Genomic DNA, 21,438 nt, shown 5'->3' on the forward strand with positions numbered 1-21,438 from the left:
GCACGGTATCCAGGAAAGAATGGGTGCTTAATCAATGTCAGCGAATGAATACGTAAAGGAATTCTAAGTCTTAGAAGAGTGAGACTTTATTTTTCTTTGTTGTTGTTGTTTTTGTTTCTTTTGAGCCAGACTCTGTCACCCAGGCCAGAGTGCAGAGGTGCTAACTCAGCTCACAGGAACCTCCACCTCCAGGATTCAAGTTATTCCCCCGCCTCAGCCTCCAGAGTAGCTGAGATTTCAGGCGTGCACCACCACACCCGACTAATTTTTGTATTTTTCGTAGAGACAGGGGTTTCACCATGTTGACTAGGCTGGCCTCGAACTCCTGGCCTCAAGTGATCCTCCCAACTCGGCCTCCCAAAGTGCTGGGATTGCAGATGTGAGCCACCGCATCCAGCAGATACGTCATTTTTCTGCAGGTCATTTACTTAGCAAGGCCAACTGTTTGGATCCTGACTAAAAATGTGAAAGAAGGCCAGGCGCGGTGGCTCAAGCCTGTAATCCCGGCACTTTGGGAGGCCGAGGCGGGTGGATCACGAGGTCAAGAAATCGAGACCATCCTGGTCAACATGGTGAAACCCCGTCTCTACTAAAAATACAAAAAAATGAGCTGTGCATGGTGGCGCGTGCCTGTAATCCCAGCTACTCGGGAGGCTGAGGCAGGAGAATTGCCTGAACCCAGGAGGCGGAGGTTGCGGTGAGCCGAGATCGCGCCATTGCACTCCAGCCTGGGTAACAAGAGTGAAACTCTGTCTCAAAAAAAAAAAAAATGTGAAAGAAGACAGAAAAAACCACAAGCAGTCAACAGAAGTAACGGGTCCTAGCACGTAAAAGTTCAAGTACTTAGTTCACAGCAGAAATTCTCAGGTCTTCAGCTGTAGCCCGGTTGCCCTTACACACACCTGTGCAATTGTTCCAGGACACAAGATTGGGTTTCGAAGGGAGATGACCCGCTGGGGGAAGCTTGCGGACAACAGCAAACTGGGAGTTCGACAAGCACTTTCAGACAGGGATGCAACGACGAACTTGCCAGCAGAGATAAGAGATGGGCAAGATGAGAATGAACTGTGATTCTCGGATATCTGCCCGCAAGGTGGCTTCGAGAAAGCCAGCCGGAAACTGCAGCACCGCGGAGGATTTCTCTGGTTCAGGTTAAAGGCACAACAGCCAGAGGGAGCAGACCTCAAACTCAACTCCCGGCAGCAGCCAGGGCCACCCAAGTTGGTGCATGCGCAGTGTGCAAGGTCGTGCTCCTTTTCATACCTGCCGACCTGTGCGGAGCCTTCTGACTGAGCAGGGCTTACGTCACACAAGCGCCGCGTGTGTGTGACGTCATCTGAGAGCGCCACACGCAGTCCCGAAACCCCGAGCACCATCTAGCTAAGGCGTTGCTGTAGAGACGATGCGCCGAGTCCCGCCACCGAGGTGGGATAGGAGGAGAACCGGTCAGGTGACAAGGATGACGTTTCGAAAGCGCGCAGGAGGTCCTGTCGAAACGCAGAGCCCAAAAACCAATTTGAGGGGCGACTTGACCGAAGGTACTAAATATCAAACGGCTCCATTAAAGTAAAAATGCAAACTGCCCTAATCGGATTTCATGTAAAGCAGGAGGCCTGGGAAGACTTAAATATATCACTTCAGTAGCTTAGTGGTGGGAAAGAGTTTGGACCAGACTAGTGTCATGATAACCTGACCTTTTGAGCCTTAATTTCTTCTCGAAGGGATCTTTCCCATCGGCATATAAACATGTGATTTCCACCTTCCTGAGAACCCTTTCGTGGCTTCAGCTCCCACCTCATCCCCTCGCTTTCTGAATATCGTAACTGCCTGGAAGAGTGTGTATATTCTTTGTCCAGCCCTCTCCTCCCACTCAGTGTTGAACTCCCTCCAGGCAAACTCAGTCTCTCCCCAGTCCTCATCTCACCTGCTCTGTCAGCGATTTTTGATACGGTTTATCACCCTCTCCTGCGCAAAATTTTCTTCACTTGGCTTTTGGGAGTACACACACTTGTTTTTCCCTCCATCCCTGCCCCTCCTCTTCTGTTTCTTTTGCTAGCCTCTCCTCTTTTTCTTACCTCTAAATGTAGCAGTGCCCCCAGCACTGGTTCCTTCGACTTCTCTTTCTTTTCACTTAATCTCTTGATGATTTCATGGCTTTAAAGACTATCTGTGTGCTGATGACTCCCATCTGTATAGCTCCAGCCTAGCACTCATCCTCATCTCAGAAAAATCCTTCTGGCTTCTCAGGCTGTAAACTTTGAGTTCTTCATCCCATGTCAAATCTGTCAGCAGATCCTATTGGCTTTTCTTTTTTCGCCAGAATCCAGTCTCCACTGACACCATCTTCAAGCAAGCCCCCATCTCTCACCTGGATTACTGTAATTGCCCAACTGGTTCCCCTTCTTCCACCCCTACTCCGTTAAGTTTATGTTTACATAACAACCTCGGTAATTCTGTTAAAAGTTATATCATGTGGCTCCTCTGTGCAAAAACTACCAGTCCTCCTGTATCAGAGTAAAAGCCAAAGCTTTACCAGGGCTAGAACTGTCCCACACCACCAGGCCTCTATTCTAGAGCTCTCCATTCTTGTCTCCCTTGCTCACTTAACACCAGCCACATTAGCCATTTTGCCAAGCTTGCTTCTACCTCTGGGACTCTGAAGTTGCCTTTACCTCTGCATGGAACGTGTCCTCATTTATCCCCAGGACTCCCTCCCTTACTTCCTCTAAGACTTGGCTCAGATGTTCCCCACTGACAAAGGCCTTCATCAGCCTCCTGGTTTGAAATTGCAAATCAGACTCTGGCAAGCCTGCATTCCCACATTCCCATTCCCTTCCCTTTTGCTCCATTGCATTTAGTTTATCACCTTCTAATAAACCATTGAATTGAGTTCTTCATCTCATTTGATGTCCCTCTCCACATGAAGACAGAAATTTGTTTCATCATTGCTCCATCCCCAATTCTGAGACAGAATGCATGGCACATGTTAGGTGCTCAGTAAAGGTCTGTGGGTAGAATGGGTGCATTGCAGAATCCTAGGGTTAAGGCATGGTTAGGAGCCAGAGCTTTAGAGGCTTGGGTTCCAGGCTGTCTTTACCATTTAGCTGATTCTTTTTTTCTTTCTTTCTTTTTTTTTGAGACAGAGTCTTGCTCTGCGGCCCAAGCTGGAGTGCAGTGGCATGATTTCTGCTCACTGCAACCTCTACCTCCTGGATTCAAGTGATTCTCCTACCTCAGCCTCCCAAGTAGCTGGGACTACAGGCATGCACCACCACACCCAGCTAATTTTTGTATTTTTAGTAGAGATGGGGTTTTGCTATGTTGGCCAGGCTGGTCTTGAACTCCTGGTCTCAGGTGGTTCACCCAGTTTGGCCTCTCAAAGTGCTGAATTCTTTGGGAAGTTGAGGCAGGTGGATCACCTTAGGTCAGGAGTTCAAGACCACCCTGGCCAATGTGGTGAAACCCCATCTCTACTAAAAGCACCAGGGATCAGGTTCAGTTCTTCCACAGACCGGAGCCAGGGAGGTTGGTTTCAGGATGAAACTGGTCTACCTCAGATCATCAGGCATTAATCTCATAAGGAGTATACAACCTAGATCCCTGGTATGCACAATTCACGGTAGGGTTTGTGCTCCTAGGAGAATCTAATCTAATGCTTTTTGCCGATATGACAGGAGGTGGAGCTCAGGTGATAATGCTCACCTCCTAATCTCTTTTTTTCTTTTTGGTGATGGAGTCTGACTGTGTTGCCCAGGCTAGAGTGCAGTGGTGGGATCTCAGCTCACTGTAACCTCCACCTCCCATGTTTAAGTGATTCTCCTGCCTCAGCCTCCCAAGTAGCTGGAATTATAGGCGTCCACCACCAAACCTGGCTAATTTTTGTATTTTTAGTAGAGACGGGTTTTCACCATGTTGGCCAGGCTGGTCTCGAACTCCTGACCTTAGGCGATCCACCTGCCTGAGCCTCGGAAAGTGCTGGGATTACAGGCATGAGCCACAGCACCCAGCCCAGTGTTCTAAGCTCTTATAAGGACATTAGTCAGACTGGATTAGAGCTCACTCCAATGACCTCATTTGAATGTAATTACCTTGTTAAAGGCCAAATACAGACACTTTCTGAAGTGCTGGGGGCTAGGGTTCAGCCCATAACGTTTAAAATCCAAAAGATGCATAGAAAGGAGCCATGGAACCAGAGGAACCTTTCAGGAAGAGAAGCAGAGGTATTGAAATCCTGTGGCTGGAAGCACTGTGTTAAGTTAGAGGCAGTAGAAGGCCCATGTGGCTTGAGCGCAGAGTGAGGGATCTTGGTGGGAGTTACACTGGGAGTTGAGGGTGAGGAGCCACCCATGTAAGATCTTGGAAGCCACCCAGAACTGTTGTTGGGAGTGATGTGGTAACAGTCATGTAATGCAGCGGTCCCTGACCTTTTTGGCACCAGGAACCGGGTTCATAGAAGACAGTTCTTCCATGGACCAGGGCCCGGGAGGTTGGTTTCAGAATGAAACTGGTCCACCTCAGATCATCAGGCATTAGATTCTCATAAGGAGTGCGCAACCTAGATCCCTGGTATGCACAGTTCACAATAGAATTCATGCTCCTAGGAGAATCTAATGCTATTGCTGATCTGACATGAGGCAGAGCTCAGGTGATAACACTCACCTCCTGCTGTGTGGCCCAGTTTCTAACAGGCTATGGACTGCTACCGGCCTGTGTCCCTGGGGTTTGGGACCCCTGCTCTAATGGCAAGATTACTCTGGCCACAGATGGGTTGGAGAGAGGCTCCCCTTAGCTCCAGAGCTAGTGTCATGGTGAGGACTCTGTGACACAGTGCATGGTGTCTCCTAGTAAGGACTGTAAAGGGTTACTGGTTAATACTTTTCATAATGGCCACCTGGCATGGTTGATGGGAGGATTGAATGGAAAAGAGGCCAGGAAGGACTTAATAAGTGATAAGGAGAACACTAGAATAAGCATCCAAAAGTACCAAAGAGTCTGTATTTGGTGGCGCTGGATAAAGGTGGTTTGAACAGATGTGATTGCTCATTGTCCCAGAAGGTTTTAGCTGAGACTCATGCAAAAGAGGAAGGATGCTGGAGCAGGGAGGCACTGACCCCATGTGTCACCTTCCAGAAGCCCAAAGACAGTGGAAACGATCTGAGAGAAGGAGCATTCATCTTTTCTTTCCTTTCTTCAGATTCAGCTGAAAGCACTCCTTAAGTCTACTGTCAGGGTGCTGATGCACAGAGCTACTCCTAAAAGATTCAGAGTATGGGTGAGGGATGTGAGGTCACCTCCTACAGGCTCTCGGTGAGAGTACTGCTGGGCAGTGGGAAGCTTCCTCATTTCATTCCTGGAACTCAGTGTCCAGAAGTGGAACCTGATGTGAGCTCCCAGCTCCCTTCAACTTGACTGGTGACTCTACCGTTTCTTTTTTCTTTTGAGACAGAGTCTTGCTCCATCACCCAGGCTGGAGTGCAGTGGTGCAGCTGCAGCTCACTGCAGCCTGGGCCTCCTGGGCTCAAGTGATCCTCCCACCTCAGCCTCCCTAGTAGCTGGGACTACTCATATGCACCACCACCCCTGGCTGAATTTTTTATTTCTTGTAGAGATGTGGTCTCACTATGTTGCCCTGGCTGGTCTCGACCTCCTGGGCTCAAGCAATCCTGCCTTGGCCTCCCAAAGTACTGGGATTATAGGAATGAGCCAATGTGCCTGGCTTCTTTTTTTTTTTTTTCCCCAAGAGCTGTGGTCTGTCACCCAGGCTGGGTGCAGTGGCTATTCACAGGAGCAGTTATAGCTCACTGCAGCCTCAAACTCCTAGGCTCAAGTGATTCCCCCACCTCAGCCCATAGCTGGGACTACAGGCACATGTCACCACACCCAGCTTATGACAGTGCCTTCTGATGGTTTAATGCAACAATGACTGCTCTTTGTCTTGGAAGGAACCAAGACAAGCATTTTATCCCAATGGCTAAAGAACTCTGACTGTCCTCCTCCACACCCTTGACAGGGCCATCTGCCAGTGATTGGGAATGCAGCAGACAGCCTATCCTAATTTTGGACAGAATTAATTGTTAGAATCTGCTTTGTAACATGAGGCCAAATCCATCTCTTGTTAAGTCCTGGTCTGGCCTTCAGGAGCTACACAAACCCAGTGCCTCCTCTTTATGGCATTAAATATTTGGCAATGACCCTGGGCTCTGGGCTACCCTTGAGACCTCCAAGTCTTCTGTTCACAAACTGAACACCTCCCCCTGCCCCGCCAAAAAGGTGTTTTCTTACTTTTCTTAATGATGCTTTTATGAATATTCTTGTACATAAATCTTTTCATATTTGCCTTTGGATACATTTCTATAAATGAAACTTCTGGGACAAATGGTGCATTTTATAGTTTGTGCTATATATTTCTTCCAAAGGAGTGGCTTTTGCTTGTACACCCGCCAGCAATTTACAAGAGAGCCTGTTTCCCCCACACCCTACCCACCAACATGGGGAATTTTCATTCTTTTAATCATTGCCAATCTGATAAGGGGAAATGGTTATCTCATGATTGCTTTAATTTGCATTTCTTTGATTATGGGTGAGATTGGACATGTTTTCCAACCACATCCTATACTTTTGCAGTTGAGTTTTGGAATTCAAGGCAAAATCTAACATGTTTTCCAGTTAAATTTTATCTTGTTGGATTCAACCAATCATTCCTTCCTGTTGAGATAATTTTGGACCCTGACTCTGCAGTCCCAGCGGGTTGGCCTTCCTTCCCAGTCTCATGTTATTTGCACAGTTGATAAGCAGTTATCTTTGGACTTATCCAAGTTGTTGACAGAGTGTTAATGAGTGGAGAACTAAGGACAGAACTGCTCGGCATTCCGCTGGAGAATGCCTTGGGGCGACACTGTCCCATCGCTGTTACAGTTCAACCTCACCATGCCTGGGAGTCACAGCCATCTTAGGAACCTTCACCTGGGACATAGACTCCACCCCTGGCCCTGATTAGCTACTTGGCCCTGAGCAAGTGCTGTCGTCTTTCACTGAGCTGTACTTTTGAGCTCCAGCAGCCTTTTTCTCACTATTCTGTCCATAAGACTTTCATGAGAAGCAGGACGGTGGCCATGGAAGTCGGAATCCGCTAAGGAGTGTGTAATAACTCACCTACCGAATTAAAAAAAAAAAAGAATGTCATGAGAAACGGTCAAATTGTTGTCAAAAGTCATGGCACTATCACGAAGTGTTCACCCCATTTTCTGATTTAGTAGGACAAACACGAAGCCCTCTGTCATGGACATTGACCTCTGGTACCGCCCTTCCTATGTGCTGGTCAACCATCTGTTTGATTTTTTGCCCCAGAATTCCTGAAGCTCAACAGCCTTCAGTTTATCCAATTCACACATTAAAAAAAAAAAAAAAAATAGGGTTTTGGCCAGGTGCAGTGGCTCACGCCTGTAATCCTAGCACTTTGGGAGGCTGGGGTGGGGAGATCACAGGGTCAAGAGATGAAGACCCTCCTGGCCCTCATGGTGAAACCCCATCTCTACTAAAAATGCAAAAAATAGCTGGGCATGGTGGTGTGTGCCTTTAGTCCCAGCAACTCAGGAGGCTGAGGCAAGAGAATCACTTGAACCTGGGAGGTGGAGGTTGCAGTGAGCCGAGATCGTGCCACTGCAGTCCAGCCTGGTGACAGAGTGAGGCTCCATCTCAAAAAAAAAAAATATATATATATATATATATATATATATATATATATATATATATATATACACAATAGTAATAATGATAATCAAGGCTGCTGTGGTTGTCTGTTTATGGTTCTGGCCTCCTCAGTTCCCCGCGATTCCTCAAAGCACCCTGAGATGTCGAAAGCGCTCAGCACTCCCTGCCAGGGCTTGTTGGTTCTGTTGCCCTGGTTCCGTTTTCTTTCATATCAGGAAGGAGCAAGGTGGGAAGGCCACCTCCCCTCCAGGCATGGACAGAGGGCCAGAGTTCATTCATAGCTATGGCAGCATTGAAAGGAAACAGGGAAAATGCTTAGTTTGGGGAAAAAAGGGCTTCATGAGACTGACACATGGCAGCTGCTCAAGTCAGGAGCTGAAGAAACAGCGTCCATGGCCCTGCCAGAGGGACCTCTGGTTATGCGTCATTCTCTCCAGCCCTGAGCTTCATAAAGAAAATACACATCAGCAGTATCATCTCCAAGTGAAATGATAGCACGTGATGTCGTGTTTCTTTGAGTTACTTCAACATCAAAATCAGACAAGACTTTAAGGAAGGAGCGGTAAATATTAACCCCATGTAACAGATAAAAGACTAAGAGAAATTAGGTAACTGATTTAAGTGACACAGGGAGTCTGTCATAACTCTGGTGACGTGGCTTCTTACCACCCTGCCTGGAATGTAGTTATTGATTTACAATAAGGTGTAAACCTTGTAAATTTCTCAGTACACAATGTACAAGTGGCTATTCCGTACCGTCTGTTCTTGTTTATCCAGACTAATAATAATAGTAATCATGATAATAGTCCCGGCACAGTGGCTCACACCTGTAATCCCAGCACTCTGGGAGGCTGGGGCAGGAGGGTTGCTTGAGCCCAGGAGTTTGAGACCAGCTTGGGCAATATGGCAAGATCCTGTCTCTACATAAAATTTAAAAATTAGCTGGACATGCTGGCATGCTCCTGTGGTCCCAACTACATGGGAGGCTGAGGCAGGAGGATTGCTTGAGCCTGGGAGGTCAGGGCTGCAGTGAGCCATGTTCACATCACTGCATTTCAGCCTGGGCAACAGAGCAAGATCCTGTCTCAAAAAAAAAATGTGTATGTGTGTGTGTGTATATATATATATGTGTGTGTGTGTGTAAAAGTAAATGATAATAAAAGCTGCCATGGTTTATTTGGTTGGTTGGTTGGTTGGTTGTTTTTTGAGATGGACTCTAGCTCTGTCTCCCAGGCTGAAGTGCAGCAGTGCCATCTTGGCTCACTGCAACCTCGCCTCCTAGGTTCAAACAATTCTTCTGCCTCAGCCTCCCAAGTAGCTGTGATTACAGTCACATGCCACCATGCCTAGCTAATTTTTGTTTTTGTTTTTGAGATGGAATCTCGCTCTGTCGCCCAGGCTGGAGTGCAGTGACGTGATCTCGGCTCACCGCAACCTCTGACTCCTGGGTTCAAGTGATTCTCCTGCCTCAGCCTCCTGAGTAGCTGGGATTACAGGTACATGCCACCATGCTAATTTTTGTATTTTTAGCAGAGATGGTGTTTTGCCATGTTGGCCAGGCTTGTCTCCAACTCTTGACCTCAGAAGATCTACCCACCTCGGCCTCCTAAAGTACTAGGATTACAGGTATGAGCCACCACCCAGCCAAGGCTACTGTAATTTGAATGTTGGTATCCACTCCATGACTCAGGTTGAAGCTGAGCCCCATGGCGATGGTATTGAGAGGTGGGGCTTTTATAAAAGCCTGAGGGAGCGAGTTCAGTCCCCTCGCCCTCCCACTTTCTGCCACCTGAGGACACAGCAAGAAGGCCAGTCCAAGCTCAAAGTCACCAGACACCAAATGCTGGCACTTTGAGCTTGGACTGGCCCAGAGCTCTGAGAAATGAACTTCTTGTGTTTATAAATGACCCAGTCTGTGGTATTTTGTTAGAGCACAAATAGGCTAATACAAAGGCTGGCCAATCCTTATGAGCCCTCATCATGTTCTCAGTGCTTCACTCCATCTTTTATAGGTGAGGAGATGGAGGCACAGGAGAGAGACTAAGTAACCCCCTTCAGATCACCCAGGATCAGACAAGGCCCGGGGCACTCAGGGCAGTGTGGCTGTAGACAGGGCACCTCTCTTACAAAGGGCAGAGCTGGGGTTTGAACTCAGGCAGTCTGACTCCATGGTTCAGGCTCTGAATGGTAATGTTCTGCTGCTTCTATAAATAAATGAGGATAAGAAAGGAATAACTGGAAATGATTTCTCCCCCAAACTGTGAAGCTGCATTGCAGACAGTGGTCTCAACTACTAAGGTGTAACAAACAGCTTTTTCATCTCCTGAAAGAACCATGTGCAAAGGAGAGAGTGAGGAGGGAAGGGAAGCCCAGAGCCTGAAGAACCTGTAACTGGGGTGCACAGCCTCTGAGTAATCCCAAGTGGACCGTGTGAACCTGCAGTGAGTGTCTGTGGCCACGAGGCAGAACACACAAACACCAGGCCTCCAGATTCTCAGTAAGATTGTGTCATGAGACAGGACCTGGCTGCCCAGCCCCTGCCTCCCAGTAACAGGATTACAAGGCTGAGTGCGGTTACTGCTGGCACAGTGAGCTGCAGATGTAGCCAGGACTGGGCGCCAATCGACGGATTCCCAATATTGTCTTCCAGTTGCTAGACTACGCTGCTTTCCAGTACATTATTTGGAATATAAAAGCTAAAATGTAAGTAAAGCATTTTCATACAAATAATTTCAACCGCAACAAGGCAATTGGCTTCTGATTAAGTTGGCAAGAGGAGGTAATGAACTCATTCCGATTGACATATTTGGAGATTCTCTTGCCAACTCCAACTGGCAGCTTCGTAATTGTGGAAACGTCCATGTTATTTCCACTCAGCCAGGGTTAGGCCTGCTGGTATCTGATTCAGTGTTTACTTCATGAATGAGGTCAGTTCCCAGCACAGCTGGGGTTTCGGCAAAGGAGTCAGCAGACAGCATTCCCACTAGAATCTGACCAGCATTTGTCACGACTTCCAGGGCAACCTTCTCCCAGCTCCCCCAGGTCAGCCACTCTCCCTAGCATTTTCTGGGGCCCGGCTCCTCTCTCTGTAGAAGCAGACCCAACACGGGCTGCAGCCTGGACACGATGTCACATCCAAGCTTCGCCTGGCACAGCGGTTCATCCCTCAGACTGCTACCTTGGTATTGTAGCACCTCGCTCCTGGACACCCCCTCACACCACAAGCTTCATGCTGCCAGGAAACAGAGTTTTAAGAATTATTTATCCCAGGATGGCTCCACATGTGTGGTGTGAGAGTGACTCAGAGTGCCATGGAAGCCACCTCCAAAGGTAATGATGTCCCACAGGCCAGAGTGTCCTTTCAGGAGCTTCCCACACTGATGAAAACAAAAACAAGTCACAGGTGCTCAGAACCCTCATAGGAAGAACACACATTCATGGGGTGACCATCTCTGAGTTCACGAGGTTCCTGGGGAGGCTCAGGGCAGAAGGGAAGGGCAGCACCCCACAACAGTGCCAGGGGCCCAGCTCCCAGTGTCTCAGAGCAGCAAAGGGCTGGAGTGTCACTGACCTGTTTGTCCAAGTCCTGAGCTGTTGCCATAGGGTAGCAGCAGCAAGAAAGTGTGCAGTCAAAGTCTGCAGCCACTATCTCTGCTCTGGCAGCAATTTCCCCACCTGAGCACAGTAAGTCAGGACGAGGCTAAGTGAGGGTGATTTGGCTTGGATCTCAAAATAATCGTGGGCATCATAGGCTGTGATGATTTTGCCCAAGAAAATCTGAAAAGTGCTGTGGAGAGAAAGAATCTGGAGTAGAATCTGTGAGAAAGAATCTGGAGTAGGAGATTGTTTAGGCATTGGAGGCAAAGGCAGATTCAAGAAGAAGCTTTCCCTTCCTCACTGTTGACGACCAGACTTTGATGGCCACGCCCCGTGCTCTGGTCCCCCAACCGGAGAACAGTGAGACAGCTGATGTGAACACAAGAATAAACATCGCAGAGGACTACAGTCCCAGATATAAAGAGGTCAGCTGTCTCTCCCTGTGGCCTCACCAGAAGGAGGGGTTGTCAGTCTAGGATGAAGACTCACTGTCTCATCCTAAGTCCAGCTGCATAGGAGATTTCAGAACACCTCTCCTCACTTGAAGGTTGACATGCTAGGGTCCCTGGGACCCACTGGACAGTTGCAGTCACAGATCAGTTCTCTCACAGGCTTTTCTCAGGAACTCACACAACCTGTCTCAGCCCCAAGATGCTCCTTCTTTTTTTATTTTTTTGAGATGGAGTCTCGCTCTGTCTGTCACCCTGACTGGAGTGCAGTGGTGAGGTCTCAGCTCACTGCAACCTCTGCCTCCCGGGTTCTAGCGATTCTCCTACCCCAGCCTTCTGAGTAACTGGGACTACAGGTGCCCACCACCATGACCAGCTAATTTTTGTATTTTTAGTAGAGATGGGGTTTCACCATGTTGGCCAGGCTGGTCTCAAACTCCTGACCTCGTGATCCTCCCACCTCAGGCTTCCAAAGTGCTAAGATTACAGGCGTGAGCCACCCACCATCCTAAGATGCTCCTGTCTGCTCCTGTCCTGACTCAAACACAGGTTGTTTGCCATCAATTCTGTAGCCTGTCTTAGCAACAGTGTCATTGTCATATCATCTTAGAATGTTTGCTTGTTTGTTTGTTTGTTTGTTTGTTTGTTTGTTTGTTTGTTTTTGAGACAGAGTCTCACTCTGTCACCCAGGCTGGAGTGCAGTGGTGAGATCACAGCTCTCTGCAGCCTCCAGCTCCCAGGCTCAGGTGATCTTCCCACCACAGCATCCCAAGTTAGCTGTAACTACAGATGCACACCACCACCCTCAGCTACATTTTTTGTATTTTTTTTTGTTGAGACGAAGTTTTTTCATGTTGCCCAGGCTGGTCTCAAACTCCTGGGCTCGTCCAGTCTGCCCTCCTTGGCCTCCCAAAGTGCTGGGCTCACAGTGTGAGCCACTGCACCCAGCCTCACTTTATAATCTTTTAAAATTATTTTTCCCTTCAATATTCTTCGGGAAGTTTTTGACTTCCCAAACTTAGCCTGTTTTGTGCTGCTCTAACAATGCGTGGGACCGGGTAATTTATAATGAACAGGAATTTATTTCTCACAGTTCTGAAGGCTGAGAAGTCCAAGATCAAGGCGCCAGCATCTGGCAAGGGCCGCCTTACCGCGTCATCCCATGGCAGAAGACGGACAGGCAGTAGTGGGTGGGAGAGGAAGACAGACAAAAGGAGGCTGAACTTGTTTCTTTATCAGGAACCCACTCCTGAGATAATGACATTAATCCATCATCCATTAAACACCTCTGAAGGGTCCTACCTCCCAACATCTCCATATTAGGGATCAGGTTTCCAGTACACGGATGTTAGAGGGCACAGTCAAACCGTAGCAGGCGCTAAGCCAAGTTCTTCCCTTCCCCCTCTCTGGCCTCATGACCCATGCTCTCTACCCACTTGGCACAGCTACAATGGCCGCCCTGCCGATGCCCATCCATGCCAGACACACACCCACCTCAGAATCTAGGCACGTGCCCTTCCCTCCAGCAGGAACACTCGCCAGGCCATTCCCACAGCTCCCTGCCTCCCTTCCTTCTCGTCTTGACTCACTTGCCCCCTCCCCAGGCGCTTGCTTGCCTGTCCTTCCACACGTTATTCCCCCAGCTTCTGTCCCCATCTGAAATAGCACGTTACTTGTTCCTTATCTGCCTCCCCCTCTGCAGTGCCAACTCTGCCTGGCAAGGATTTTTGACTCTCTCGCCCACTGCCACAGCCTGGTGCCAGCACAGTGCCAGGCATGTCCACCCTGCAGCATTTACTGAGTGCCCACTGCACACCAGGCACTCGTCCTGGCTGCTTCTGCAAATGTTTCTCCAGTGACTGAAGAACTAAAATTCTTTAAACTCAAAGGAACTGTTGTGTCTTCTGATTCCTCCGAGAGCTTTGAGGAGCTGAGCAGATGCAGTGTCACTTTGCTGTCTCCCTCCACCCCACTGCCCCTCTGACTTCATATATCAGCTCTCCTCACAAACATGGGAAAGTGGGGTCATTCCCAGGAAAGGCAGAGCCTTCCATGACTTAGGAACCCAGGTGTTTGTTCCACGGAGGTCAATTGCTCCCAGCTTTCTCTGAGCTTCTAGGAGGAAATGCATCTGAAATGCTGTCACCCTCCCCTGATCATTAACAGAGCTGTTGAACTGGCGGAGTTGTCAGCGAGGCAACCACAGGCAGGCAGGCAGCCATCGCACCGGCTCTGCAGAGAGGGCTGGAGAGCTGATGCCCACGCCACGGGAAAGGGCCGGCGCCTGAGCCAACAGCCTGACTGGAAAGTCTGTGTAAGGGACACCTGGAGGAAGCAGGGGCCTCCAGCACCTCCTCCACCAACTAACCCGTGGTGCTCACCCCGCCCGCCATGGGGGCTCACCACCCTTCCTGCCCAGAGATACAGCCAGGCCGGAGGCTCACGAGTGTTCTCCCAACAAATTGGAACTTCTTTTCTTTCGTCTCATTTGAAAAGGTCTTTTGTGAGCTAGCAAGTGACCCCAAAGTAACCTCTCTGTTCCTGTTGGAAGGGAAAATATTTCCAGATCGGAGAGACTGCAGCGCCAAGCCTTGGCCTCTATGAATACTTGATTATGAACACAGTCTCCTGAGCATGTGCCTGTCAGTTTCAGAAATGAACCCTGGCCGGGTGCAGGGGCTCACGCCTGTAATCCTTGCTCTTTGGAAGGCCAAGACAGAAGGATCACTTGAGCCCAGGAGTTAGAGACTAGCCTGGGCAACATGGTGAGACTCTGTCACTACAAAAAAATTTTTTTTTAATTAGCCAGTATAGTGGTGCACACCTGTAGTCCTAGCTACTTGGGACAATGAGGTGGGAGGATTGCTTGAGTCTCGGAGGTCAAGGCTGCAGTGAGCCGTGATCACACCACTGCACTCCAGCCTGGGCGACAGAGTAAGGCCCTGTCTCAAAAACAATCAAATCAAATAAACCCTTAAGCAAAGTAACTGCCAATCAAGAGGTTTATTATTTGCCCCATTGAGTAACTTAAGACCAAAGCTTCACATTTTTGAGGGTGTGATGTCATAAAATTCCCACGTATGACCACATTTTGAAAAAGTCATTGTGTATGTCTTGGAAAGTGAGAGGGTTAGCCTGTAACTTGGAAGATAAACTCCTGAACTGGAAGTTTGAGGTGTACAAGCAGAATGGGCCACCGAGCTGTCACATTTGCTACGGTGAACTCATGTGACTGCCCCAGAATTATCTGGAAGTTCGGTGTTCATCTTCTGAAAAGAGCTGGGACCTGGGCATGCCGGCTGTCGTAAGGGCAGTGTGAGCAGCTTTCTATTTACAACCTTTGCACCTGGCACCTCAGTAGCACTTGCTTTCCAAAGGGGACCCTCTTTCCCGTGGATTTTTTTTCCCACCTTTCTCCTTCTCTGTGTTAGTCCAGTTTATCTCAGCCTGCTGGCATGAAGAGAAGGACAGTTACAAAAGCCATTTATAAAAGGAGCAGGGAGGTAGTGCGCTTTTGTCTTTGCTTCTAAAACTGGGGCCGGGTAGAGACAAGACGGCCTGAGAAACAATGCTGGGAGTGAGGAGCACGGACCGGCCAGGGACCCAGAAAAGCAGGTTTCCCTGACTTCATGGTAAAGAGAAGGCAAAGACAGGTACTTAAGGCCATGGACCTTCCTAGTCCGCTTGGGTGAGGCCTTTGGACGCTCCCCTGGAACCCAGCATGCCTAATCAAAAACTCCAGATCTGAGCCAGCCGTGATGGTGGTGCCTGTAAGTCCCAGCTACTCTAGATTCTGAGGCAGGAGGATCACTTGAGCCCAGGAGTTTGAGGCCAGCTGGGCAACGTAGCAAGATCCTGTCAAATTCCAGATCTGTCACCCTCAGTTGTCTCTAGGGAGAGAGGGGCTCAAGAAAGGAAGGAGCATTTAGAATGGGATGAAGAAAGGCCAGAAACGAGGAAATGGGGGAATGCACAGCAAAGCAATTTAAAGAAGAGCCTGAGACTAAGACAGGGATGTCAGGAAACAAGCCCATAGTTTCTGTTGTCCTCTACGTCCAAACACATCTTCATCGCCAAATTATAGACTGAGAAGTGACAAGGCTAAAACAGTCAAGGGCTGGGAACTTAAGACTGTAAAACAGGCCAGGGGTGGGAGCTCACACCTGTAATCCCAGCACTTTGGGAAGCCAAAATGGGCAGGCCACCTGAGGCCCGGAGTTAGAGACCAGCCTGGCCAACATGATGAAATCCCATCTCTACTAAAAATATAAAAATTAGCCGGGTGTGGTGACACATGCCTGTAATCGCAGCTACTCGGGAGGCTGAGGCATGAGAATCATTTGAACCCAGGAGACAGAGGTTGCAGTGAGCCGAGATTGCACCACTGCACTCCAGCCTGGGTGACACAGTGAGACAGTCTCAAAAAACAAAATGTAAAACATCTCACTTCTGACCTTCAGAGGGTCCTCCGCTTCCTCTCCCTCCGTCTCCTCCCTCTCCCTTCTTCGCCCCTTCCCCCCACCTCCTTCTCCTCCCTTCTTCGCCTTTTTCCTCCACCTCCTTCTTCTCCCCCTACCCCTCCTCCTTCCTTCACCCTAGGCACAGTCTGTCTTGGAGGAGCAGGAACCGCTCTGAATGACACTGGCTGGGACAGAAGTGCCCTGGGGTCAGGCCTGAGGCATTCGGGCCCAAACAAGGCAGCATTTATGCACGGGAGCTTTTCAAGGAGGTTTTGCAGATACAAGGACGTTGGACAGAGAGGAACAGAGAAATTCCAGAGATTTTTCACGTGCAAGCGGATATTTCCTTTGAGAGTTTCTAGACTAAATAATACTCCTTGTGTCTAAGGGGACGGTGTATACTGCTGACCTGGCAATGTTCTCTGCCTGCAACATGAGTGTGGGCAGGCCCCGCAGCTGCCCGGAGAGGGCTGTAAGCAGAGGAAGGTGAGGTGGCCTCAATAAGCGTCTCACTGGAAACAGTCGCTGCTGTGCCCTCTGACTGACGCAACGCCATTTCAGATGTGGAGGAAGAATCTCCTGGCAGATCTTGGTACTCAAATGGGCTGGACCTCTAAGAAAAATATACCCAGGCCTCTCTGTTCACCAATTTTCATTCTTACATACATACATATTTATTTAAACAGACTTTATACTTTAAGTATAAAGTCTGCCGCAAACTTGAGCAGAAAATACGGAGGTCCCATAGACTCCCTTTCCCAACATACACACCACCTCCCCCACTTCAGCATCCTGCCCCTGTTTCATCCTACAGTCGATGGAACGATATTCACACATCATTATCGCCCACGTCCATCACCTACATTACAGACTCTTGGTGTCATGCGTTCTGTGCATTTTGACAAATGTACCATGACATGGACCTGCCATTGCTGTGTCATACAGAGTAATTTCAGTGTCTGAGAATCCTCTGTGCTCCACCTGGTAACCCCTCCCTCCCCCATCCCCTGGTCCCCAAAGCTTTGCATTTTCCAGAATGTCACATAGTTGGAATCGTATGGAACGTTGCTTTTCAGAGTGGCTTCTTTCATTTAATAATATGCATTTGCATGTTTTCTCACAGCTTGATAGCTCATTTCCACTGAATAATATTCCATTGTCTGGATGTAGCCATTTTCGTATATTTTTAAGAAGACAGACTCGGCCGGGCACGGTGGCTCAAGCCTGTAATCTCAGAACTTTGGGAGGCCGAGGCGGGTGGATCACGACATCAAGAGATCGAGACCATCCTGGTCAACATGGTGAAACCTCGTCTCTACTAAAAATACAAAAAAATAGCTGGACATGGTGGCGCACGCCTGTAATCCCAGCTACTCAGGAGGCTGAGGCAGGAGAATTGCCTGAACCCAGGAGGCAGAGGTTGCGGTGAGCCGAGATCGCACCATTGCACTCCAGCCTGGGTAACAAGAGCGAAACTCCATCTCGGAAAAAAAAAAAAAAAAAGACAGACTCTTCCATGGGTGACATAACTAGTATTATAATTAAACCTACAATATAATAAATATGTGGCTTAACTAGAACAAATATATATATCAACCCTATCAATACTGAGCCTATTATTATCCTTCTGGTTGTAATAAGTAAACTGAGGCACAGAGTGACCCTGATTTACAACAGCAGATAGGTCAGTGATGGGAGAGCCACAGGAAGAACAGAAGGGGCTGGGTGCAGTGGCTCATGCCTGTCACCCCAGCACTTTGGGAGGCTGAGGCAGGTGGATCACCTGAGGTCAGGAGTTTGAGACCAGCCTGGCTGACATGGCAAACCCCGTCTCTACTAAAAATACAAAAGTTAGCTGGGCATGGTGGTGGGTGCCTGTAATCCCAGTTACTCAGGAGGCTGAGGCAGGAGAATCACTTAAATCCAGGAGGCAGAGGTTGCAATGAGTTGAGATCACGCTGAGCCTGGGCAATAGAGCAAGACTCAAAAAAGAGAAAAAAATGGCTTAAATAGAACAACTATAGAACAACTGTATGTCATCCTTATCAATACTAAGGCTATTATTAACCTTCAGGTTGCAATAAGCAAACTGAGGCACAGAGCCACCCTGATTGACCCACGGCAGCTAGGTCAGTGCTGTGACAGCCACAGGAAGAACGGAAGGGTCTATCGTCCCCCGAGTTTGCTCTACTGCAAATCGGAATGTAACCTACTGGCTTCCCTCTGTAAAGCTTTATGTTTACATCTGTGGGGAGGGGAGGACACTTCTCCACCCGAAAGGCCACCATGTCAAAGGCCTCTCTACCCCCCATTCTCAACACCTCCTTTCTCCTGTCACCTCCTGCTGTCCTTAGGAAGGAGAAGCCACTTATCCAGTGGGGCTGTGGGGAAGGAACTCGGCCTATTCTCCCCTCTGGGATTCCTCTGACTGCAGAGAGCCTCTGGGTCATCCAGTCCACTCTGGGGGTGGGCAGATCACTTGAGGTCAGGAGTTCCAGATCAGCCTGGGCAATGTGGTGAAACCCATCTACTGAAAATACAAAAATTAGCCAGGCACAGTGGCAGGTGCCTCTAATCTCAGCAACTCAGGAGGCTGAGGCAGGAGAATCACTTGAACCTGGGAGATGGAGGTTGCAACAAGCCGAGATCACACCACTGCACTCCAGCCTGGGCAACAGAGCAAAACTCTGTCTCAAATATAAGAATAAAAATAAATAAATAAATAAATAAATAGAAATGTAAAAATAAAGGGGAAAGAAAAGGCACAGAACTAGACAGAAAGTGCACCCAAACTACTTTCAAGGAATTCTTTGAGTTCTGAGAGAAATCTGACTCAAAAAATAACTTTAGACCAGAATTTACCTACAGTTCACACAGGAATTTTCTCTAGAAAAGGTCTACACACAAGCAAATACAAATGAAGCTAAATTTCCATAAAAGAGAAACATTAAAGCTGCAGCTAATTTTTGATGAAGTGTTATAGCGATCCCCCTACTTCAGTCCTGATGGTTTGGGGCACGTTTTCTTTTTTCTTTTTCTTTTTTTTTTTTTTCAGAGACAGAGTCTTGCTCTGTCACCCAGGCTGAAGTGCAGTGGCACAATTTTGGCTCACTGCAATCTCTGCCTCCTGGGTTCAAGCAGTTCTCCTGCCTCAGCCTCCCAAGTAGCTGGGATTACAGGCACGTGCCACCATACCCGGCTAATTTTTAAAAATATTTTTGGTTTCACCATGTTGGCCAGGCTGGTCTTGAACTCCTGACCTCAGGTGATCCACCCACCTTGGCCTCCCAAAGTGCTGGAATTATAGACATGAGCCACCGCCCCTGACCGAGACACGTTTTCAAGCCTTGAGGTGCATCCCAGACGTTACAAACTCAACTCACTTTGTAACATCTCAATTTTCCCGAACCAAGGTTCAAATTCCACTTCAATGAGATGGACCACAGTAGTAAAGAGTGCGGTGTTTGCGTAAATGTCTGTGTAGGGACTCTACTGGAATTACCATGAGCCCATTGAGAATGGAGCCTGATTTCCTGTATTCAAAGTGTTACCTCCGCGGTGTCATTTGTGTGAGTCCATTCATAGTATTTGGTAATGAGGAGGAGGAGGACGGGAAAGGCATTCCTGGGGAACAGCCAGCACCTTGGTTCATGTGAGCTGTCCATTGATGCTGATGCTGTAGCTTCACTAACACGTCACTGTCCCTAACCCCCTCCTCGCTCGCCATCTCCACTCAGGAGGCTAAGAAAGCCAGATGCACCTGGCCCAGTTCTACCAAAGGACACACACGTGCATGCCTCCTGGAGGCCCTCTAGAAGTCTTGCTTTTCTTCTATAAAGACAGATAGGACTGGAAATGCCCCTCCCGCTTCTTCCTACCTTGACTCTGGGTGTGATTCCTGGAGCAGCAGCAGCCATTTATGATCATGAGGTGATCGGCAACTCTTTGAAGACACTAGTAGCCTAGTACACAGGGCTGCTCCCACTGGCCAGCCTTCTGTTCCCAAGGTGTAACTGCAGTAGGACACTGGAAATGCCTAGAACATTAACAAACCAAAGAAGACCAGCCATGTTATTAAAACCATTTGCTAGTCCTACTATCTTCAGCAAATAGAAACAGAACAAGATGTTAAAAGTGATTCTGTTTTGGCTGAGTACAGCGGCTCACGCCTGTAATCCCAGCTCTTTGGGAGGCCAAAGCAGGTGAATCATCCAAGGTCAGGAGTTCAAGACCAGCCTGGGCAACATGGCAAAACTCTCTCTCTACTAAAAATACAAAAAATGAGCCAAGTGTGGTGGCACATGCCTGTAATCTCAGCTACTCGGGAGGCTGAGGCAGGCAAATTGCTTGAACCCAGGAGGCGGAGGTTATAGTGAGCTGAGATCGAGCCACTGCACTCCAGCCTGGGCAACAGAGCAAGACTCTGTCCTCCCATCCAAAAAAAAATTCTGTTTCAATTCTGGCAAAACTCCTGAGACAGAAAACAAATCAGTAAGTGGCAACAACTCCAATGTTCCAAAGTGACGTGCTGAAGCAGCTCACCGGGGCCTGCAGAGGCTTCTGGGAACCTGTGACCACCCCCAGGGCAGAGGATGGCAAGGCCAAGGGAGGTTAGAATTTTTTTTTTTTGAGACGGAGTCTTGCTCTTGTCACTCAGGCTTGAGTGCAGTGGTACAATCTCGGCTCACTGCAACCTCCAACTCCCTGGTTCAAGCAATTCTCCTGCCTCAGCCTCCTGAGTAACTGGGATTACAGGCACTGCCACCACACCTGGCTAATTTTTTTGTATTTTTAGTAGAAACGGGGTTTCACCAGGTTGGCCAGGCTGGTCTTGAACTCCTGATCTCAGGTGATCCGCCTGTCTTGGCTTCCCAAGATTACACCACGCCCGGCTGAGAGACGACTTCTTTTGAGAGAGCACTTGGATACTAGGGCACTTTTCCTCCCCATCCCGTCCCTGCCGTGGATGAGAGAAGGGGGGCCTAGCAAGAAGAACTTCAAGGACACCCTTTGGAGAGCTGTCGGAGGTACCCAAGAGCTTGGGGACCTGACAACTAGTGTCTGTCACCTGCCTGAGAAATCCTAAAAGCAAGAAGCCCTGAAGTCAAAACAAGGAAAGGTCCAGCCAGGCGCAGTGGTTCACACTTGTAATCCCAGCACTTCAGGAGGCCCAGGGAGGAAGATTGCTTGAACTCAAGAGTTCAAGACCAGCCTGGCCAACA

General features: G+C 48.6%; 1 long non-coding RNA gene across 1 annotated transcript; it reads left to right on the forward strand.

Moving 5' to 3' along the window:
- Nucleotides 1–1,338: 1,338 nt before the first annotated feature.
- LOC118155342 (uncharacterized) lies at nucleotides 1,339–17,333 on the forward strand. Its single transcript, XR_004745717.3, has 3 exons — nucleotides 1,339–1,538; nucleotides 9,241–9,336; nucleotides 13,459–17,333. It is a non-coding gene; the product is annotated as an uncharacterized LOC118155342 (long non-coding RNA).
- The last annotated feature ends 4,105 nt before the right edge of the window (nucleotides 17,334–21,438 follow it).

Source organism: Callithrix jacchus, chromosome 7 (assembly GCF_049354715.1).
Source record: "Callithrix jacchus isolate 240 chromosome 7, calJac240_pri, whole genome shotgun sequence".
Lineage (NCBI taxonomy): Eukaryota > Metazoa > Chordata > Mammalia > Primates > Cebidae > Callithrix > Callithrix jacchus.